The 22672-nt window shown below is 44.5% G+C and overlaps 1 protein-coding gene across 23 annotated transcripts in view; it reads left to right on the plus strand.

Moving 5' to 3' along the window:
* The first annotated feature begins 2927 nt into the window (after positions 1–2927).
* Positions 2928–22672, plus strand: part of PPP6R3 (protein phosphatase 6 regulatory subunit 3) — a 148450-nt gene continuing 128705 nt past the window's right edge. For 12 of the 23 annotated variants that reach the window (XR_013359821.1, XR_013359822.1, XR_013359820.1 and 9 more), the window contains exon 1: positions 2928–3073. The gene's annotated coding sequence lies outside the window, so the exon portion shown is untranslated. The remainder of the gene's footprint in view (positions 3074–22672) is intronic. The other 11 variants (XR_013359823.1, XM_077862682.1, XM_077862683.1 and 8 more) reach the window with 1 other exon arrangement.

Below are 22672 nucleotides of genomic sequence, written 5' to 3' on the forward strand. Positions count from 1 at the left end.
ATCATAATTGGAGACTTTTGGGGCCCACTTAAGTTGGGCGAGGTACTACATTATTTCATGTAATTACAGTGCACATGTCCCTGTGACCCTCCTCAGAGTCTGGGATGGAAGAGCCTGAAGCACGTACCGGCAAGTTCTCTGATGAAGAATGAGTGAAGGGATCTCTGTGTGTGGCTGGGCTCTCCGCAGGCTCTCTGGAGGGCAGGTCCCAGCCCTCGCCCAGCCTCCTTCTCAGACACCACCCCCTGTCCAGGGGTGTCCTGTAGCCACTCCCATGCTCCTAGGTCTAGTTCCTGGGGCCTGCCCCTCTGGCCCTGCGCTATTCCGGTAGCACAGCTCTGCTGCCCTTGCTCTAATCTGTCCTTTCTAACCTGTGGCCAGTCCTAAACATGCCCCTTCTTGCTCAGAAGGTTTTCCTTGCCTTCTGTCTCTGAGCACAAACCCGAAGTTACTTGGCTTATCCTCCAATGCCTCTGTGAGTTCCCTCCCACGCTCCTCCCCCAGTCCTGGGTCACCCCCACCGGATCCTCTGACCAATGGACATTCTGCTCCCACCTTCTGCAGTTCTCTCCACCAGGCATGGCAGTTCCCCTGCCCAGGCTATCTGTGCATTCGTTCTTTCTCAAACCCTCTGCGCCAGCACACCTCCTGAACTGGTTTCAATCTTGACCGTGTATGTTCCTCATGAGCCCAGTGGTCTTCCCCTAGAGGCTCTGAGCAGCAGATCAATGCAAATAACATCTGCCCTTGGCTGCTACCTCCCTAGAGGTCCAGCACCCTTCAGCACTCGCGGACACAGGTGAGTCAGTATTAGCGGTACTCTACAGATAAGAACTGGAGAGTCCGAGAGGTCAGATCACCCAGCCAAGCTTACTCAGCTGATATGGGCCACACCTGGTGTCTGAATGCTTCCTGGGTTTCTGTTAACTAATCTGTAAAATGGAGATGATAGTACTGTACTGTCCTGGAGCTACCAGCCACAAAGTCTTTCTAGAGTCTGCCTCAGGCTCTGCTGAGGGAGTGAGCTGGGGGAGGGGCATGTTTGTACCAGAGGCCCAGCTTCCCAGGCAGTGGGGTGGACTCAGCTCCATTAGGTTTCATTCTCCCTGCTGTTTGGCATGGGGACTCAGGGAGCCTAAGCCCGTGAGATGGAGGGAGCTCGGGCCAGCTGGGGGTGATGCAAAGGATGAAGGTACGGGTGCAGAAAGATGCTGAGCATCTGGAGAGCAATCTGGTGGCCAACTCCACTGGTCCTGCCCTCCCTACCCCCAGTGGCCAAGTTATGTCACTTTTTTCAGGATGCAGCTTGGGGACGCTCCACAGTAACCATGCCTTGCCTTCCTTGAGCTTGAGTGGCCATCCCTGACCGAGCCAGCACCACTAGAATGAGCTGCCCCAAAGATTGGGAGACCACCAACCTCCCCGCATGGAGCCCCCATTATGACTCCAGGCCTGGTGCCTAAGTGAAGTCTGGGCATTGAGGAGTGTTGGTTTCTCCTTGGCGTGGTGGCACTGTCCCCAAGGCCCTGCACCATGCAGCCACCTCTGCCACCTCCAGTCCCTGCCATGTCCCTCTCTCACCACAACCCTACCTCCTCGCCTGCCTCTCCAACGCTCGGCTTCCGGGTCTCTGGTCTCTCTCCCTGCCACCTGGACCCAGGAGCCCATGGCTCTGTCTTTCCTGTTGGTGGGTTGAAATGCCACCTGCTCAGGAGGGGCCCCCACCACTCTGCGGCCTGTCACTCACATGGAGTGTCCGCCCGTCAGAGCCAGGACCCTCTGCTCCCCATGCGCCCGCGCAGGCTGGGCACGGAGCAGATGCTCCCGGGAGGGCTGCCCAGGGGGCAGCGCACGCCTCCCCTAGCGCATGCGCACTCGCGGGTGTGCGATGCTGCGTGCTGCCCAGCTCGGGCTGGGCTCCGCGGGACCCTCACCTGGCCTGGGCTTCTCAGCCCTGCCGCCACCTTCCGCCCTCCCGTCGATTTACTCGGGACTCGGGACAGCGCCTCGCTTCTATTTAGAAGCCAGACAGGTCATTGGAAAGTGCCCAGGATGGGCCAAGGCAGGCTCTTCTTCTGTGTCCTGGCCCTCCTCCCCCCTCCCCCGCCCCGGGGAGCCCGCGCACAGGATGGGGAGTCCGGGAGAGCATTTCGGAAGAGGCTCCAGTGTAAATCCTTTCGTAAGACAAAAGGGTCGCCCGGCCTGCCAGTTTCCCTCCAGGGGATGCAGGCACAACCGGGGGCGCGCGCGGGCTCCTCACCTGGGCCCCAGGGGTGATGTCACCCTCACCCGGTCCTTCACCTTGACCTCAACTCCGAACACGACCACCACTTTGTAGGAAAGGGCCCAAGACAGACGCACCCCCCTACATCTTCTGTAAAATTCAACCGTGGAGAATGCGGGCATCGATCCCGCTACCTCTCACATGCTAAGCGAGCGCTCTACCATTTGAGCTAATTCCCCAGCTCGGGCGGGCCCCGCCGCCGGAACGCCTTGTGGCTCACGTCATCACGGGTCTCCTCCGGGCCCGCCGACCCGCCCGCCCGCCGGCCTCGCCGCCCCATTGGTCCTCCCGCTGCTCCCAGCTCCGCGGCCAGGATTGGTTTGGCTCCACCGAGTTTTAAACAGCGTTGGCTATCGGATTGGTGGCCCGAAACATCCGTCAGGCGGAGGCCCTGCTGTTGCTACGGCGTTAGGGGGACCCAGCCAGGTTTCTCCGGGTTTCTGATTTGTTTCTCCAGACTCCGGGGTCCTAGAGGTTCCGGATCCGTCAAGTCCCTGGGAAAAGAATGCTCCCTCACATTTGACTGACGGGGCCCACGAGCCAATCGGAGTGGGCGCAACCGGGCCGCGGGGCGGCCCAATAGGATGCAGGGGGCGGGAGAGGAAGGCCAATGAGCGCGGGCCTGGGGGCGGAGACTGGGCAGCGATTGGCTGCGAGGCGGCCGGAGGGAGGGCGGGGGGAACTCAAGGCCTGCTTGATACGTCCGCCATTTTGGGCGCTTCGCTGATGGTGTCGGTGAGCGCGTTTCCCGCCTGAGCGCAACTAGCGGCGGGTCGCGGGCACCTCCAGGTAATGGGGGTGGGGGGGCGGCGGAGCGGGCTGCGGCGCGGGGTGCGTGGGGCGCGCGGCGCGCGGGCGGCGGCGGCGAGGCCCGTCCGCCCGGCCTCGGCGGCGCGGGGAGGGAGCGTCCCGGCCCCCTCCCCTCCCCCCCGGAATTCGCCGCTCGGCGGCCGGGGAGGTGCGGCGCCCGGGCTCCCCGGCCGGTCCCCGCCCGCGTCTGTCAGCCGCCTGCCCGCCGCCGCGGGGCGCGGGGGGCCTCGCCGGGCCGGGCGCCGGGGCCGGCCGCGGGCCGGCAGCGAACTTTGCGCCCGGGTTGACGTCCGCGGCCTTGCGCGGCGGCGGCGGCGGCGGCGGGCGGGGCGCGCCCCTCACCCGGCCCGGCCCCTCTGCGGCCCCGCCGCCCGCCCGCCCGCCCGGGACAACTTCTCTGGGCGCGGGCCCGGGAGCGTGTCAAGTTGAGGCGGCCGCTCGCGGCAGACTGGCGCGGGCCATTGTTGGACTCCGTGCTGCGTGGAACAAGTTCTGCGGGGTCCTGCTCTTCCGCCGCAGAGCCCTCGGCACGCGCGGAGCCCAGCGCGGAGTGTTTCCGCAGCCTTCCGAGCGGGGCTCTTCACTCCGGTGTTGTGACTCGAATGTAGACCTGGTCACGGACGCCTCCCTGCGAATATGAGCGAGGGGGGTGGTCCTCCGCGCGGCTGGAAGTACCTCCTCTTAAAGAAGCCCGTCGTGGTGAACTCGGAGGGCTTTCCTGCGCGCGCGGCGTGCTCTCCTCGCAGCTGCGCCGTGGGTTGTAGGTGCACGAGACGAGCCCACGGCTGTTACCCTGTGTCCGACGTCTCAGCCTCCGCTTCCTATCGTTTCTTCACGTTTTCTCTCTGGGTCGGCTGGAGCTTTGTTTATGTTTTGCTTTTATGGGAGGGGCACTTGGTGGTGGTTTCCTTTCGTCCCCACGGCCCTTGTTAACGTGGATGCTGTTCCACTTTGTGACCATGTGAAGTTTACTTTGATTTATGTCCCCAAGGTCATGTGGCAGGTAGGCAGCAGCAAGTGGGGAAAGGGACACTGGATTTCCAGCCACGGGAATAAACGTCTCCTAAGTGGTGCTGGTGTTTCCGCTTTCTTGACTGCGAAGTTAGGCTTTCCCGGACTCAGGTCTTGGCTTCACCACTTTCTAGCCCTGTGACCTTGGACAAGTGCCTCCACCTCTCTGCTCTCCCTGTAATGTGACAATAATAGTAGTAGTGTCAGCCTCGTAAGTGTGTCGGGAGTAAATGGGCTACAAACGGGGCCTGGCCTGTAGAATCAGCTTAGTGCAATTAGTGGCTATTACTACTTGAACTTTGATTTTTAAATGTTTAGTATCTGGAAGTTAGGTGAGTGTTTGTGACTTGGTGACTATCTTCAGAAAGCTCTGTGTATTTATTTAAAGATTTTATTTATTTATTTATGAAAGACAGAGAGAGAGAGAGAGAGAGAGGCAGAGACACAGGAAGAGGGAGAAGCAGGCTCCATGCAGGGAGCCCAACGTGGGATGTGATCTTAGGACTCCAGGATCACACCCTGGGCGGAAGGCAGGTGCCAAACCACTGAGCCACCCAGGTGTCCCAGCTCTGTGTATTTAACATTAGTTCTGCTGAGAAAGTGAACTGGAAGTTATTTTAAATTTTTTCAGAAGAGTGGTGGTTGAAGATTCATTAAATAACAGATGTTTATGGGAGCAATAAATGAGTGGTGGTGCCTTAGGATGTTTCCTCTAAGAGGTGGTTAAATAAAGAAAAGCCCATCAAAAGCTTGGGTTAGATTCTGTCCTTGGGATACTAGGTCTTGAGTGTGATTGGTCCCCATATCAACTCCAAGATTTCTCAGTGTACCTCTGGGTTATTGAGATTTGAAAGGTTGCTGTGCATTGACATATACTTCAGTGAAACCAGTTTGGGAGATAACTGTTGTCCTGCATGGATGCTTTGGAAGCTGTTTTGCCTTTCAGTGTGTCTGATTATGGAGTTCTGCAGTATCTAACAAAATGCCGTTCACTCAAGTTACACATAATACTCAGTCTTCAAATTCCTGCCCTATGCTCTTTTTCCTGGTACTCAAAACCATGCTTGCCGGTCCTTTGGTATTATTGCTTGGGATCTGGCTTGCTTTATTTGCACTGGGGAAATGTTTTTAGGCAGTTGTAAGTAGAAGTGAGCATCTTGCTGGTATAACTTAAGAACCGGAAAAAGGTTGTTTTGGATTAGAAAACTATAGTTTTTATGTGAAGTGTAGCAAGACAATGCAAAAACTTACAAGTTTGAATTAAGTACTTGAGAGTATGAAAATCAGACCATAGCTGGACAGAAAACGAATGGTAATAAGATTAAGATTTGTGGGACACCTGGGTGGCTGAGTGGTTGAGAGTCTGCTTTTGACTCAGGTAGTGATCCCGGGGTCCTGGGATCGAGTCCCACATCAGGCTCCCCACAGGAAGCCTGCTTCTCTGTTCATGTCTCTGCCTCTCTGTGTCTCTCGTGAATAAATAAAATCTTAAAAAAAAAAAATTTGACATGGTGAGATTTGCTTCTTTAAGATAATTTTTGCATCAATTTGGTATAAAAGTAATGTGCTTATAGCAGACAAAAGTCCCCGCCCCCCAGTTTGTATTGGAATTGCAGTTAGTTGCAAGAATCTCTTCCTTAAAACAGTATTTGTCAGGATCAGTATTTAGTTTGTTACTGTCCTGAACTTGTGTCTTGCGGTTTTATATTTTGGATATTTGAGAGGCAGCATGAGTCTATATTGGTCTAAAATTTTGCAATGTTTTAATACTCCTAAGAAGAATAAATGCTAGTAACAATGAAGTTCTAATCATCTGCTCACCTAAAACTCAGCCTTTAGTTTATTTCATAAAAAGCACAAGAAGTTGTGGTTTGGTCTTCATAAGTCAAGATCTGAGTCCCCATGTGGGCAGAGTAGTTTGTTAGTTACTTAGGTCAGGTGGACTGAAGAAATAGGCCTGGGCTCTTAGCTTTAAGCAGCTTTCTTTCTTTCTTTCTTTCTTTCTTTCTTTCTTTCTTTCTTTCTTTCTTTCTTTCTTTCTTTCTTTCTTAGATTTATTTATTTATTATAGACAGAGAGAGAGAGAGAGAGAGAGAGAGGCAGAGACAGAGGGACACAGGAGGAGGGAGAAACGGGCTCCATGCCGGGAGCCCGATGTGGGACTCGAGCCCGGGACTCCAGGATCCTGCCCTGGGCCAAAGGCAGGCGCTAAACCGCTGAGCCACCCAGGGATCCCCTAAGCAGCTTTCTTATTTCTTCTTTAAAGAATGTCAAGTAATTGGCTTTTTAAATTTACTGTAGATAGATGTTAACTAATTCAGGGGTGATTTGCCCCCAAAGAAACATTTGGCAATGTCTGGAGACATTTTTGCCTGTCATACCTGTGGGGATGGGCAATGTGCAACCTGGATAGACACCACGGATGCTGCTGGACATCCTATAATGCACAGGATAGCACCGAAACATAAAATTATCCAGCCCCAAATATTAATAGTGCAGAAACTGAGGAGCCCTGTTCTAGATAGAGGGTAGGCTGGCTTGCATTAGAATCATTTGGGACATTTTTAAGACCATGGATGATGGGCTCCACTTCTGGAAATTTTTGGTGGTATTGAGAATATATTTTTCGGAAGCTCCCCAGGTAATAACTGAAGTATAGCTAGGTTTTGGAACTGCTCTGCAAGACCACAGATACTAGTGACTACTTGTGGGTCAGGGAATCCTTCAGGTGATCTGTGAGCTCGGTCTCTGTGGTCCCTAGATCCTGCCTTGGAGATTACTTAGTAGTAGGGAGAGACAGTATACATGTTGTTTTCAGGTGCATAAAGACTGACCTTTGAAAGAAATTTTAAATGAATTGATTGCTTGATATAATTTAGAAACTTTTTTGCCTTTATCTCATGAAAATACATTACCATATTGTGCTGAAACTTAGCACTCTTGGGTGTTTAGGGTTGTTTGCTCTTATGCGTAATAACTTTATACCGTGATTTTTGAGTTTTATATCCTGTGCTCTCATCCAGTCAGCTAGCTGTCAGTTCTGTTTTTAGATGCCAGCTTCATCATTATCTTTTTTTTCTTTTGTAATGAAGACCTATTTCCAGAGAGTTAGCCCAGGATCCGTTTGCCAGTTTTGTGTTTTGAAGGCGAGAGAGGCATACTTCATGCTTCACGTTTAACACAGACCCTTGCTTGCTAGTAAAAGGGACTCCTCTGGGCCCTGGACTCTGGCCCAGATGGGTGAGTGTTTTTTCCTTCTGGAGGGGGCGACGGACGGAGAGGGATGAGGTGCAGTAGTAGAAAGGCAGATGTCCTTTTCTCACACATACTTACAATTTAGATCGTCTGGTTTATTGAATGACAGAATATTAGTTTAAAAACTATTAAAACTATACAAATTTTCAGCAACTGGAATGTTAGTATCTGAATATATAAAAGGGAGACAATCGTGGAGGCCTTTCTAATCTTTCATCCCGAAATTCAGCTTATGGCTGTTGTTGAGAATGACAAGCGACCCCTCCCCTACCAACTTCTTCTAATCCTCATTTATTTGATCAGCAAAAATAGTAATTGAATCCTTACTTTGCCAGGAACTGTATTAGGGATTCACTCATGAACAGGCACTTAAGGACTTGCAGTTTAGAGGGAAAGGTAGCAATTAGGAAAGGGATGCAGTTTTGGCTGGGAGACCAGGTAACAAAGCTTGTTAGAATTGTACATGGTGTAAGTGGGCTCCTCAGGGAGGCTCTACTGGCCTGGGAGGTTTGCTTCTTTGCAGGTTGAGTTTGCCTGAAGTCTCTTGCCAAATAATAAAGTAGTTACACCTTTGTTTCTTATATTTACTAAGTGGTTACTTTGACTTGCCTCCTTGGTTTGGTGTAAATTAGAAAGCAATCCCATTGTTCCTGTGCTGGTGAAGCTGTTTTATAATGACAAATAGGATTGGGCTGTATTGTTTTTTGCTCCACAGATGTTGGTTGTAAGTCAGTCATACCGGAAACACTGACAGGTTCCATACCAATCGGAGGTTTGCTGTAGATTCATGCCATGTTTCTTAAGCATCCTTGAGGTTGATTGTGCCACCAATGGGAATGGGTTTTTTTTCCTGCTGCAGTTGGACCTAGGTTGACTGGAGATTTGTTTTTGTGGTCTTTTGACTTTGGCTTAGATTTAGTTGCCACAGAAACCCCTTTTCTTCCGCTCTCCCTTCCCATTTATTTTTTTTTTAATTTTTTTTTTTTTTTTAATTTATGATAGGCACACAGTGAGAGAGAGAGAGGCAGAGACACAGGCAGAGGGAGAAGCAGGCTCCATGCACCGGGAGCCCGATGTGGGACTCGATCCCGGGTCTCCAGGATCGCGCCCTGGGCCAAAGGCAGGCGCCAAACCGCTGCGCCACCCAGGGATCCCTATTTATTTTTATTTACTTGGAGAGAGGAGATAGTTACTAGTCGAATCAATACTCAGTTTATTTCAGGGTTTGAATGATGATGCACTGACATCAGGTAGATCAGCTAGCGAAGAAGCAGGTCAAAGAAAAGGGAACCAGGGCACCTGGGTGGCTCAGTTGGCTAAGCGTCTGCCTTTGGCTTAGGTCATAGGGTCATGGGATCAAGCCCCACTGCTCAGTGAAGAGTCTGCTTCTCCCTCTCCATCTCTCCCCCCCCCCCATGTTTGCTCTCTCTGTCACACTCTCTTTTTTAAAAAAGGAGGGGAAAGGGAATTTTGGCAGTAGTTGAAAGGCTTCTCACCTTATTGGGGATATTTTCATGTCACAGACTTGGCAAAGATCTGAGTTTACTCTGAGCAGAGGTGTTTTACCACTTGTCACTTACAGCTGGCTAGCATTGACTTGTTTTATAAGTATTAGGACAACACAGTGAACTGTGAGTTTATACAAAGTTTGATAGGTCCTGAACATCTTTTTACTGATATAAAGAAGCTCTGCTTTTGTACTTTTTGGTGACTTTGGAGAAAAATAGGGTTGTATTCCAAAATTTCTTGCAATGGGAATATATATTGACTTGGAATGGTCTGTGTAACCCAGAGGCTGACTGCCATGAAATCTGGTGACCTACAGGAAAGATAAATTAAAGATTGTTATTTTGGAACATTAGAAGAACAAAAAGGCTGCAGGAATAGGAGTCTGACTGGGTGTTGAATTAGACTTGGAGAAGGCTATTTGGATTGCTGGTTGGAGCCTTGAGTTCCTTTACCTGGATATAAATATGAACAATAGTGCTGGTGTCAGAGATGTGCTTTCGCAAGAGGAAAAAGGAAAGCTTATGTGAACAGCCAAGGCACCCTGAGATCCCAGTCAGGGCAAGTAAGGCAGGGGTGTGACTACCCACTGAGGCGTGTTCTGTAGTGGCCTGTAGTCCATAGACATTGGCTGGACTTTGGTAAGATCTGGGCTTTTGGTCCATGGATGGGGGCAGTGGCAGGAGGAATATTGAAAAGTACTGACTTGATTGGCTATTTGGGGCTTCCTTTCTTGAGAGTCATGATTTTGGAGCTGGAACAGACATTAGAGGTCATTGATTCCTAGAGAAAAAATGCAGGCCATTGCTGGAGAAGGGACCTGTAGGCAGCTGACAAATTTCAGTTCCTGGGTGATTCCTTAGGGTTTTGGTGCCCCTCCCCCCCCCAGAGTGCAATTTCTAGTGTGATTTGCTTCAAGAGTGACATCACAACTGGATCTCACTAGAGTTGAGAATAAATGCTTAACTTCTGAGTTGTTTCCTTTTGGTGGTAGTACTTGTCAGTTTTCTGTCGTAGCAGATGAGGGGATAGTGTCTCCAGTTTTCTTTTCTTGACCTGGAGACACACAGGGTTTCTATTGCCTCTGGACATTGTGCACAAATCATCTGACTCTGCTGCCTGCAAGCAAGACCCTGCCCCTTCTGATTAAAAAATGCTCTTTCTACTATGGACCTCTCATCCTTGATTTATTACACCCTTACATGGATTCAACGACTGTGTATTTGGTACCTATGATAGGTGCATAGTATTTTAAACTAAAGGAGTTTTCACAGATTAATACTGTTCTCCTTCCCCAGTTCAGAATATATTGTGAAGGTCAAGAGTACATAAGGATCTAAAATAATGGGCTTTGACTTCTGATTCCCACAGTCTTCCAGCTTTGTAATCCTATTATTAGATGACATCTTTGTTCATTTAGTTTCCTTATCTGTGACATGAATATTAAATGTAAACTGATTATGGGCACCTGGGTGGCTCAGTTGGTGAAACGTCTACTTTTGGCTCAGGTCATGATCCCAGGGTCCTGGCATGGAGCCCCATGTGGGGCTCCTTGCTTGTTTGGGAGCCTGCTTCTCCTCCATCTGCTTCTCCTCTTGGTCATGCATGTGCGTTCTCTCTTTCTCTCTCCCTCTCTCTGTCAAATAAATAAAATCTTTAAAAATAAATTAAACTGATTAGTACAATGTCTAGCACAGTAGTAGTTTTATTGATATTATTACTGTTATCAGTCTTCTTCCTAATAACAATAGAAATAAGTACAGAAATGACTGAGGTGCAGTGAATCTCCTAAAGAAGTGAAATGGAATATTGAGGGATCTTAGAGAACTTTGAGGTCTGACTAGTGGCTCTGGGGAGGTCCTGTGTGATGATGGTACAGGTTAAAAGGGGTTACGAAATTAGTGTTTTTATATGTGTGTGTGTGTGTATAGAGAGAGGGAGAGAGAGGAGTTGTGTGTGTGTATATATGTGTATATATATATATAGAGAGAGAGAGGAGGTAGTGTTTATATTATATATTAGAGGTTATGGAATTAGTGTTTTTTCTTTCTAAATTTGGATAATGTTATATATGCTTTACTTAGGTAAATGTGGTATTTTCTTACTTTGATGAGAGTAGAGATCATAAATTTGAAGTTTTGCATTTTGCTTTATAAAACAGTTTAAAATTTCTGTTTCTGGCACTTATGACATTATAAAGGTAACTATTTGCTTTAGAGTCTCCTATGTTACATAGAACCATATTTTTCAGTGTACTGTGCTCTTGAAGAAAATCATATATGCTTTGAGGGATCAATGCATTTTAACAGATAATTGGATCTTTTTTATTTTGCACTTAATTTCTTTACAGATTCCGTGTTATAACCAGATAATACCTTTTTTTTTTTTTTTTTTTTTTTTAAGACTTTGAGAGAGAGAGAAAGCATGAGCTGGGTGGCAGGTGAGTGGCAGAGGAAAAGGAAGCAGCTGAGCAGTGAGCCTGACCAGGGCTCAATCTCAGGACCCTGATATCATGACTGTGCCACCTAGGTGTCCCTGGACAACACTTTTCTGTAGAGGGGCGGTTAGTAAATATGTTAGGCTTTGCAGGCTGTGTGATCTCTTAACTACTCAGCTCTGTCATTGTGATATGAAAGCAGCCACGGACAAAATCTAAACAAGTGAAGGTGGCTATTGGGGTGCCCAGGTGGCCCAGTGGGTTAAGCGTCCAACTCTTGCTTTCAGCTCAGGTCATGATCTCAGGGTTGTGAGATCAGTCTCTCTGCTGTGTGGAGCCTACTTAAGATTCTCTCCCTCTGTCCCCTCTTCCCCCATCTCTCTCTCTTCCCCTCCAACCCCCCCCAAAAAAAAAACACCCTAAACAACAACAAAAAAAATGATGACTGTCTTCCCGTAAAACTTTATTTACAAAAACAAAGTGGAATATATAAATACCAAATAACCAAGTTGTACATTTCAAATGAATATGATATTGTTTCTTAATTAAAGGTCAATGGAAAAATAATAAAACTATTTTGAAAACCAGGACCTCACAAACAGAACAGATGGTGGGCTGGATTTGGCCTGTCCTGCTCTAATATACTTTTTTATTTTAATTTTTAATGTGATCATATATTCAGAGAGTATATAGTGGCATGTGTAGGTACTACATGTTAAAACCAGCAACTATGTATCGACTAACTAGCTTAAGAAATGGAATGTTGCCACTACCTTTGGCTGTATGTCTTACCCTGACCACCTCTTCCTCTTCCATCTCCAGAAGGCAAGCACTACACTGCATGCAGCATTTTCTTGCTTTATGCTATTGCCATATGTGAAAGTATTCTTATATAATGTAACTTAATTTTTTCTAAGTCTTTAACTAGGATAGAATCATTTTATTCTATGCCCCTCCCCCTCAGTATTGTTTTTTAAATTCCTTTATTCAAATGTTTGAGGTTTGAGTATGTCTTAGGCACTAAGGTATATATTTTGATGCTGGATATGTTAGCATGAGTAAAGCAAACAAAAGTCTCTGCCCTCATGGAGCTTACATTTCATTGGGGGAAAGAGTTAACATGTAAGTCAAAGATAGAGCAGTATTTATGTAGCAGGGAGAAAAGTGAAGCAGGGAGGTGGGTGGATGGAGACTTTGTGAGGTTTGAAAGGTGGTCAGGGTGGACTTCCTGAGAAGGGGGCCTCTGAACAGAAGGGGGTGTGGGAAGGAGCCCTGTGGCTGTGGGTGAGGGTGGGGTAGAGTTGCGGGAGGACCCTTACAGGTAGGGTCCTGCTGGAGATGCTAAGAAGGGTTGTGCCTGCTATGTTGAAGGGACACTGGGGATGCCCACTGGCTGGAGGGAGAGCCCAAGGGAGAGTGGTAGTAGATAACATCAGAGGGGGGTAGGGGTGGTCCTTGGGGCCGTCACACAGACCATTGTTAGGATTTTATCTTTTTCTCTGAGTGAGATGGGAAGTCATTGTAGTGTTTTGAGCACAAGTGTGATACCAGACCTGAAGCTGTCAGGGTAGCTGCTGCCCCTGTGCTGCCTCAGGATCCAGCTGAGCAATGATTGCAACTCGGGCTGAGGGGACACAGGGTGGCCATGAGAAGTGGTTGGGTTCTGGATGCAGGTAGACTGACAGGATTTGTGGACAGATTGAATGTAGGTGTAAGAGTGGAGTGAAGGATATGGTACTAGGGGCTTTGCTTGCAGTGGGAGTTGTCGTGTGTGAAGAAAGGGAAGACCATGGGAGGTATGGGTTGTGGATGTCACATCAAGATTTGGGTTAAGCTTAGACATGTGAAGTTTGTGGAGCTTTTAGAGAACCAGCCAGACACATGGAGGATTAAGATGTCTGGAGTTGAGGGGAGAGGTCTGCGCTGAAGCTAGAAATGTTTGAGGCTTCAGTGTTTGGATGACACTTGAGCACCCCAAGGTGGAATGGGGGCCAAATCAGCAGAGACAACAGGGATGGGCCGTCTCTGAGGTGTAGGAGGATCAGGCTAGTGTGTTGCCTGGGATGCCAAGGAGGGAGGGAGAACCTGTGCTCACTGCCACTGCTGTCAGGTCAAGTGAACAGAGGGCTGGGGCTTGTTGGGTGACTCTGGCAGTGCTGAAGCCGCCTGCAGCCTTGAGAGCAGTTCCCACGTGCTGGTGTCTGAGAAGCCTGGGAGGGAGGCTTACAGAGGATGGAGAGAAGAGGACAGCAGGTAAAGAAAGTTCTTTCATGGGCATGTGCCATGACACCAAAGGGAGAGATTTGGGACCCTGAGCAGGTTTTGTTGAGATGGCAGAAATGACAGAATTTTGGTATCTGTGGCGGGAGATGATTCTTTATGGAGTCAGCAACCCAGTGAGGCAGGAGGCAGACACTGGCTGGAGCTGTGCTCTTGGGAAGGTGGCAGGAAATGGGCAGAGTGCCCAGGTAGAGAGCCTGTGGGGTCCTCCTTGCTGAGAGTTGGGGTAGTGGGAGCATGTGGACATGCTTCTCTTTCTTTTTTCTCTTGATGAAATAGAAGTTATCAGCAGTCAGTGAAGATTAGGTGACTGGAGGCTGGTAGGGACAAACAGAAGAGGGACAGGCCAACCTCAGGGAAGTGATCCTGAGTTTAAAGTGAGAACAGACAGCACTTGAGTTTGTTTTACCAGAAGCAGAGTAGGTAGTGCTGCAGTGGTGTTGGGGTTGTGGGTTTCCTGGGTTATAAGTGGCTGAGCAAGAGGTTAACGGAGTGATTGTAATGGGGTAGGGAGCATGGAATTACAGCTGGGAAGGGAGGGAAGTGAGGATGTGTGGACAGGGAGGTTTGGCCGTATTGGTGCACGAAGCTATACTTCATTCCTTTTCAGTTCTATGTTCTGTTTCAGACTGGGTAGATCTCAATCTTTGTCCAGTCATTGGAAGATAAAATTGTTTCCAGTAAAGAAACAGTGCTGCTTTGAACAAATGCAGAAACAATTTCTCCAGGGTATATACCTTGGAGAAAATTGTAGGGTAGTGGGACCTATATACATTTTTAACTTTCGTAAATGGTGCAAATTGTATTCCAGGGTGGTTGTACCCATTTACCCTCCTACCAGCATTGTTATTCTGCATCCTTGCCAACACTGATATTGTAAGATTTTTTTTTTATATTTGCCAATTTAAAAAAAATAAGCTTTATTGAGATATAATTCACATCTACATTTCATCCATTTAAAATATAGAGTCCAGGAGCACTTGGGTGGCTCAGTTGTTTAAGCGTCTGACTCTTGGTTTTGGCTCAGGTCATGATCTTAAAATTGTGGGATTGAGCCCCATATCCTGCTCCATGCTCAGTGCAGAGTCTGCTTCAGATTCTTTCTCCTTCCCCCAATACCCTCCTCCATGCTTGCTCTTCTCTCTTCAAAAATCTTAAAAAACAAAAAGTAAAGTGTAGAGTTTAATGCATTTTAGTATATTCACAGAATTGTGTAATTCTGTAATATAGAATTGTGTAATTAGACCACAGTCTAATTTGAGAACATTTTCATCACCCTGAAAAGAAACCTTGTCCTCTTTAGCAGTCCTTCCCTATTTCTACCTAACTTCAAGGCAACCACCTATACTTTGTATTGATTTGCCAATTCTGGACATTGGATATGACAAATCATACACTGTATGATACACTGTCTCTCATGTCTGGCTGCTTTCACTTAGTGTCAGGTTTCACAGTTCATCCGTGTTGCAGCAGGTGTCAGTATCAGTACTTCATGCCTTTTTATTGTCCTATACATTGTCATATGGATATGCCCAGTGTTCTTATCCAATTACCAGTTGATGGACATTTGGATTGTTTCTACTTTTTGGCTGTTATGAGTAATACTGCTATGAGCATTTGTGTACAAGTCTTTGGGTGGACATATGTTTTTATTTTTCTTGGTGTATGCTTAGGAGTGGAATTCTTGGGTATCATGGTAACTCTGTGTTTAACATTTTGAGGAACTGTCAAACTTTTCCCAGCACTGTATCAGGGTTCCAATTTCTCCATGTCCTTTACCAACATTTATTATTTTCCATTAAAATTAATAGCTATCCTAGTGGGTGTGAAGTGTGGTATATCATTGTGGCTTTGATTTGCTTTTTCTTCATGACTATTGCTGTTTGACATCTCTTCCTGTGCTCATTGGAAGTTTCTCTCTAGAGAAAATTCTCTTCAAATCCTTTGCCCATTTTTTTTTTTAAAGATTTTATTTAATTATTCATGAAAGACAGAGAGAGGCAAAGACATAGGCAGAGAGAGAAGCAGGCTCCACACAGGGAGCCCGATGTGGGACTCGATCCAGGGACTCCAGGATCATGCCCTGGGCCGAAGGCAGATGCTCAACCTCTGAGCCACCCAGGTGTCCCTCTTTGCCCATTTTTATTAGTATATTTTTGCATAGTTACAATGTTCTTTTCTCTAACTACTAATGAAGTATGCTTTTGGCAGTTTCATTTCTACCTCTCTAAAGTGCCTGCTTATGTCTTTTTTTTTTTTTTGCCTATGGAGTTGTTTGTTTTTTAAGTAAACTGTACTCTCAATGTTGGGCTCGAACTCATGACTTCTAGATCAAGAGTTGCATGTTCCACAGACTGAGCCAGCCAGGCATCCTTGTAGGAATTCTTGCGTATTCTGATTAATAGTCTTGTGTTAATTATCTGTGTGAAGAATACTTTTCCCAATTGATGACTTGTTTATTTACTGTGTTTATGGGGCTTTTTAAAAAGTATTTTTTGAAAGCATGGAATAAAAGGGCAAAAGAGGATCTCCATGTCTTCTGACCTGATCTTATTGGTGTACTGGCCAGTTACAAGAGGAAACAGACTTTTGGTTTATAGGTAATTGTCTTTTAAAAACTTTTATGGGGATGCCTGGGTGGGTGGCTCAGCGGTTGAGCGTCTGCCTTCCAGCTCAGGGCATGATGTTGGAGTCCCCAGATCAAGTCCCACGTTGGGCTCCCTGCATGAAGCCTGCCTCTCCCTCTGCCTGTGTCTCTGCCTCTCTCCCGGTGTCTCTCATGAATAAACAAAATCTTTTAAAAAAATAAATAAAAACAAAAAATAAGTTTTATGGTTTTTCTCCCTAAAAGTTTTACACATCTTTTGTTAGATTTATTCTTTGGGTACTTTATAATTTTTGTTGCTATTGGTAATGATTTTTTAAGTTAAATTTTCTATTTGCCAAATGGCAGTGCAGGTACCTTTATATGCAGCCCTTCTATGCTGTAATTCTCTAACTTAATAATTTGCCTGTGGACTCTAGGGGTTTTATGTAGATAATCATCTCATCTTTGAATAACGGCAGTTCATTTCTTTCCAGTACTTTTACTTTTTATATCTTATTCTAGTCCTTTTGCACTGCTTGAGGACAGCCATTGCAGTGGAGACTATAACTGGTAATGGCAGACATCATTGTCTTATTCTCAGTTTTAAAGGAAATGCTTTTATATTTTCATCCTTAAATGTATGGTACTTTTTTCCCCATTAACAGGTCGAGGATGATTGCTTCAGTATTAAAGAGAAATAATTAAAAAAAAATCACAAGTAGGTATTAAACTCAACTGAATGCATTTTCTCCATCTATTGAGATGATGATAACATGATTTTCAACTTTAATCTGGTAATGTGGAAAAAATTAAGGCAATTTTTAAATTAAGATAATATTGAAATGAACTTGGGATTAATCCATCTTGATCATGACATATTTTAAAGAAATACTGTATTATTAAAATTTTTTTCTGGTATTTTTTTTAATGTTTTGACTCACTAAATAACTTAGGATTTATGGATCTGTGTTAATTGGTAAGATTGGTCTATAATTTTCCTTTTTTTATATCAACCTTGATAAGTTTTATAATCAGGGTTATTCTAGTCTAATAAAATAAGCTATGGTATTTCCTCTATAATAATACATTCTCTTAGAGAATATGTAAAATTGGCATTACCTGTTCCTTCAATGTTTGATAAAATTTGCCTGTAAAACTATCAGAGCCTGCCTGATATTTTCTGTCTGACATTTTAAAATTACTGATTTGGTTGCTTTAACATTTACAGGATCATTGGGGTCTTTCTTTTTCTTTTCTTTTTTTTTTTTTTTTTAAAGATTGTATTTACTCATGAGAGACAGAGAGAGAGGGCAGAGACACAGGCAGAGGGAGAAGCAGGCTCCTTGCGGGGAGCCTGACGTGGGACTCGATCCCAGGTTTCCAAGATCAGGCCCTGGGCTGAAGGCAGCACTAAACCGCTGAGCCACGTGGGCTGCCCGGTCTTTATTTTTCTTGAGTCACATTTGGTAATTTACATTTTTTCTAAAATTTATTTTGTCTTCATTTTCAAATATATTGGCAGAAAATTTTAATTTCTTTTGAATCTGCCTAATTTGGAATTAGTCACTAATTTTTAACCTATTAAATAGAATGTTTAGGTCTATAATATTCTGCTTTTTCATCTACTTACTTATGTGTACATATATTCTAAGTAAGGTAATTTTCATTTAAATACTACTTTGACTATATCTCAAGTTTCACTATGTAGAATTTTTATCTTTCAGTTCTGAATATATTAAGATTTTCATTATGATTTCTTCTTTGATTAAAGAGTCTGGAAAGTATATTGAAAAATTCTGGTGTAGTTTTATCTTTTCTTAATATTTGGTATTGACTGCTAACATATATCGTGTTAATGAAGTGTGATCCACTGTGATTTTGATTTTTTTTTTAATTTTGTTTCAGGATGTTTTATTTTTTAAAATTATTTGTTTATTTATTTATTTTTTAAAGATTTTATTTATTTATTCATGAGAGACACTCACAGAGAGGGAGAGAGAGGCAGAGACACAGGCAGAGGGAGAAGCAGGCTCCATGCAGGGAGCCCGACGTGGGACTCCATCCGGGGTCTCCAGGACCAGGCCCTGGGCTGAAGGCAGCACTAAACGCGGTGCTAAACCACTGAGCCACCAGGGCTGCCCTGTTGAGGCTGTTTTAATGATGTCTGGTTTGTGGTAAATTTTTATCAGTCTTCCAGTGTATCTGTGTCTAAAAAGCCAGTGTGTTTCTGATTTTAAGGTGAGGTTTTTGTGCTCGCTTCGGCAGCACATATACTTAAGGTGAGGTTTTTCTGTGTATATTAAGTGAAATGCATTAATTGATTCGCATTCAGACTAGTATCTAGTTTGTCTGCTGTTATGTCACTTGCAGAGGAGTATTGTTGAAATCCTTTGTTATAATGGGAGCCCTGTCACATCTCTGAGGTGCTCTTAGGTTTTGCTTTGTGCCCATAGGTTTAGAATCATCTTGTGGTGAATCTGTCTCGCTAGGAATACTTTTCCATTAAAGTATATTTTGTCAGATATTGGTGTAGCTATACCAAGTGACTTTTGGTTAATGTTTGTCTTAATAGCTATTTTTCTGCCCTTTCACGAACAAACTTTTTGTTACCTTAACATTTTACATGTGTCTTGTTAAAAAAGACTGTATTTATTTATTTAAGAGAGAAAGCGAGGGAGAAAGAGTGCACCCACTAGTGCATGACCAGAGGGAGAGGGAAAAGCAGATTTCCTGCTGAGCAGTAGTCTGATGCAGGCTCCATCCCAGAGTCCTGGGATCTTGATCTGAGCTGAAGGCAGAGGTTTAACTGACTGAGCCACCCACCCTTACTCTTTGTTGTTACCTCTGAATACCCAAGTACCAGATATATGTTTGGCATAAGTATCAATCAGTATTAAAAAGACCTGAGAAATTATAAGTGATAGAGGATATTAATTTTGTTAAGAACTGGCAAATATTGAGTTTTTTTCTCCATTAATGTGGAGCGGGTTTTGTGTCAGTAAGGGATTTCTTAGGGATTTTCTACTTCTTCACATTCGTTAGGTCATTTTTATGTCTAGAGATGGGAAAGTTTTCAAAGATATTACCTTTTTAAAATGGGATCATTTAATTGCTAGAAAACATTTATGTGGACCTCACATGTGACTGGCCTAGTGCAGAACACCAAAAACAATCTGGAAAAGGGATGTGGATCAAAATAGATTATGAGCCAAGTGAAAAGAGAGAGAGAGTGCATTTCAGCATTTAGAGCGCATGGCCTATTCCGAGGGAGCGGAAGGACTGTTCTGTGCTTATTTTTTTATATGAAATCTTTTCTTACGTTGACTAATAAATGAAAGAGGGACAGTCAAAAACAAAAGAAGCATCGAGAGACTGGAGGGTATGTAGGCTGGGCTAGGGTTGGAACTCACTTTGTGACCCTGTGGTTCACAGGCCCTGCAGATTGTGGTCCTGCTTCTGCCACAGCCTTCCTAGGAGAGAGTTGGGTTTGATGCCAACACTGCTGATGTTGGGAGTGAAGATTTAATAGCTACTTCTAGTCCTATCCCAGTGGTTTTTCAATGAGGACAAAGTGTTTGAAATGCATAGACAATGTAACTATTGTTTCCATCAAACTTCAAAAAATAAAGCTCCATAATCTTCTGGGGCATTGAGGAAAGAAAGAAAGAATTATTGGGGGAATGGGGTGGAGAGAGAACTGGCTTAGCAGAATTATTGTGAGGATTAAAAATAAATATTACTGGGCATGTTTGTATGTATCTCCAGAAAAATATAAAGGAAGTCCATTCCTGCCATTTACCGTATTGTCAGGCCTGTTCAGTTTTGTTTTGTTTTGTTTTGCTTTTTTAAGATTTTATTTATTAGAGCATGCGCCCACAGCAGGAACAGTGAGTGGCATAGGGAGAGGGAGAAGCAGGCTCCCCTCTGAGCAGGGAGCCCCATGTGGGGCTTGATCCCAGGACCCTGAGATTATGACCTGAGCCGAAGGGAGACACTTAACAGTCAGTTACTACTGAATTGCCTCCTAATTAATGTAAACTGCCACCAGCCTGGTGACGTTATCTGTTATTTGGGGTTACTCTTTGTGTCTTGTGTTTCTGAATAACCATGTGCCAGATACATGTTTTGCATAAGCTCAATCAGTATTCAGAAGACCTGAGAAATTACAAGTCTGCATGCCTACATGCCTTACCCTGGTAGATGTAAATTGTGTCTCTTCTAAGTTTGTTTGCCCTGTGCCTGTTATTATAGCTATACTTGTGTTTGATTCATTGTACACATTATTTTTAACTTTTTCCCTCAAGATAAGTGTGGGATGTTCATCTTTCATATCAAGAAGGAGCCTCTGGGAGGGAGGTAGGCAGTATGGCCAGAATGGTTTAGAGGAAGGGTGGATTAAGTTCATGAGAACTGGATTGGAACCTTGGCTTGACCAGACTAGCTGTCTGATTTTGGGCAAATTATTTCACCTTTCTGAGCATGTTTCTCACATAAAACAGTGATGTTAACTTTGAGTAATTTGAATTTATGGGTGTTTATTTTTTATTTTTTGCAAGCATTCTAGTATAGAAGTCACAAACTGACAGAACAAATAGTTCAGGACAAACTGACTTTCTCAGTGGTTAATAGCTTATTTGATGAACTTTCACTAGCTTTGGTTTTGAAATCTTGACCAGAAGTGTAGGATATTGTGGATTTTTCTTTTTAAGTTTATTGCCATTTTTCTGTTTGGGATGAAAACTCTTAGTTTTTTTGTTTTGTTTTTTTTTTTACTCAAATATGAGATTATATTTGTTTTGAAAAAAAGTAGTCCTAGATAATACCAAACTCTCTTCTGATCACCTCCTGATCCTTTTCTACATTCTGCTGTTAGTTTTGTGTCTGACTTCTTGATTTTTTTCTGTGTATTTGCGTACTTATATATGTGCTTATGGAAACTGTACAGTGTTGGGAACATACACATTTTTACCACTCATCATTTCTCAGTCCTGGCAGTACAGAGAGCTCTTTGCCTCATTCACTTCGATTGCTGCATGGTCAAAGGGTCTCCTGCAGCCGTTTCCCATATCGGTGGGCTTTAGAGTTTTGTTTTGTTTTGTTTTTAATAGCCAGTAATTCAGCTTGTTTCGTTTGGCATAACAAAGTACATTGTTTTTAGAAGCTTTTAGAAACACAGTGTTTGCTGCAGAAATAGGAAAATGCCAAATTATAACCTGGATTCTTTGTTCTTTGGTTTTGCATGTAAAGTACAACTATTAAGCAGCGGAAAAACCTTGTTTTCTTTCAGAAAATTATTCATTTATCTCCCTTTCATTCAAATGATATATGACATATGACATTTTTAAGCTCTATTAAAAATGAACAATTATTTAGCAGTCTTTTTTAAGTTGTAAAATACACATAAGATTTATTTTTTAAACACTTAAAAATTAATAAGCTTTATTTCATAGAGTCGTTTTAGGTTCACAGCAAAATTGAGGCCAAAGTGAAAAAGCTCCCATATATTCCCTGCCTACAGTTAATCCCCACCATGGACATCAGCACCAGAATGGTACATCCATTACAATCCGTGAACCAATACTGGCACATCATTATCCTTCCAAATTCACAGTGTACTTTAGGGTTCACTCTTAGTGTATATTCTGTGGGTTTTGACAAATGTATAATGACATATATTCACTTTTATAGGATCCTACAGAATAGTTTCACTGCCTTTGAAATTTTCTATGTTGCCTATTCATTCCTCCCTTCTACCCTAACTCGCAACAACAACTAATCTTTTTATGGTCTTTATGGTTTTTTCTTTTCTAGAATGTCATATAGTTGGAATCACGGTTTTGGGTTTTGGCCATTCTAGGTATGAGTGGTATCCTTTTTTTTTTTTTTTTTTTTTTAGATTTATTTGTGTGTGTGAGAGACGGGTGTGTGCCTGTGTGTGTGTGCGCGCATGCGCGCGCACACACACATAAGAAGAGGGAGGGGCAGAGGCAGGAGGAGAGGGAGAGAGAATCTCAGCACACTCCCCACTGAGTGTGGAGCCTGACACCCTGAAATCATGAACTGAGCTGAAACCAAGAGTTGGATGCTAAACCAGCTGAGTCATCCTGGTGTTCCTCTCCTTTTTTTGGTAACATTTTTTAAATTGCAGTTCCCTAATATTGAGCATCCATTCATATGCTTATTTGCCATATATATGTGTGTGTGTGTGTGTATGTAATTTTTTTTTTAAGTAGCCCATAGGGGGCCTGAGATCAAGAAAGAGTCGGATGCTTAATTCACTGAGCCACCCAGGCGTCTTTATATATCTTCTTAAGTGAGGTGTCTGCTCAGGGTTTTAGTGCTGTATCTAGAAAGTCATTGCCATAGTTCAAGGTTTCTTAGTTTGGACTGGTATAACAATACTGTAGTCTGAGTGGCTTATCAACAACAGAAACTTATTTTGCACAGTTCTGGAGTCTAGAAATTTGAAACCAGAGTGCAAGCATAATTGGGTTCTAGTGAG

Source organism: Canis aureus, chromosome 21 (genome assembly GCF_053574225.1).
Source record: "Canis aureus isolate CA01 chromosome 21, VMU_Caureus_v.1.0, whole genome shotgun sequence".
Lineage (NCBI taxonomy): Eukaryota > Metazoa > Chordata > Mammalia > Carnivora > Canidae > Canis > Canis aureus.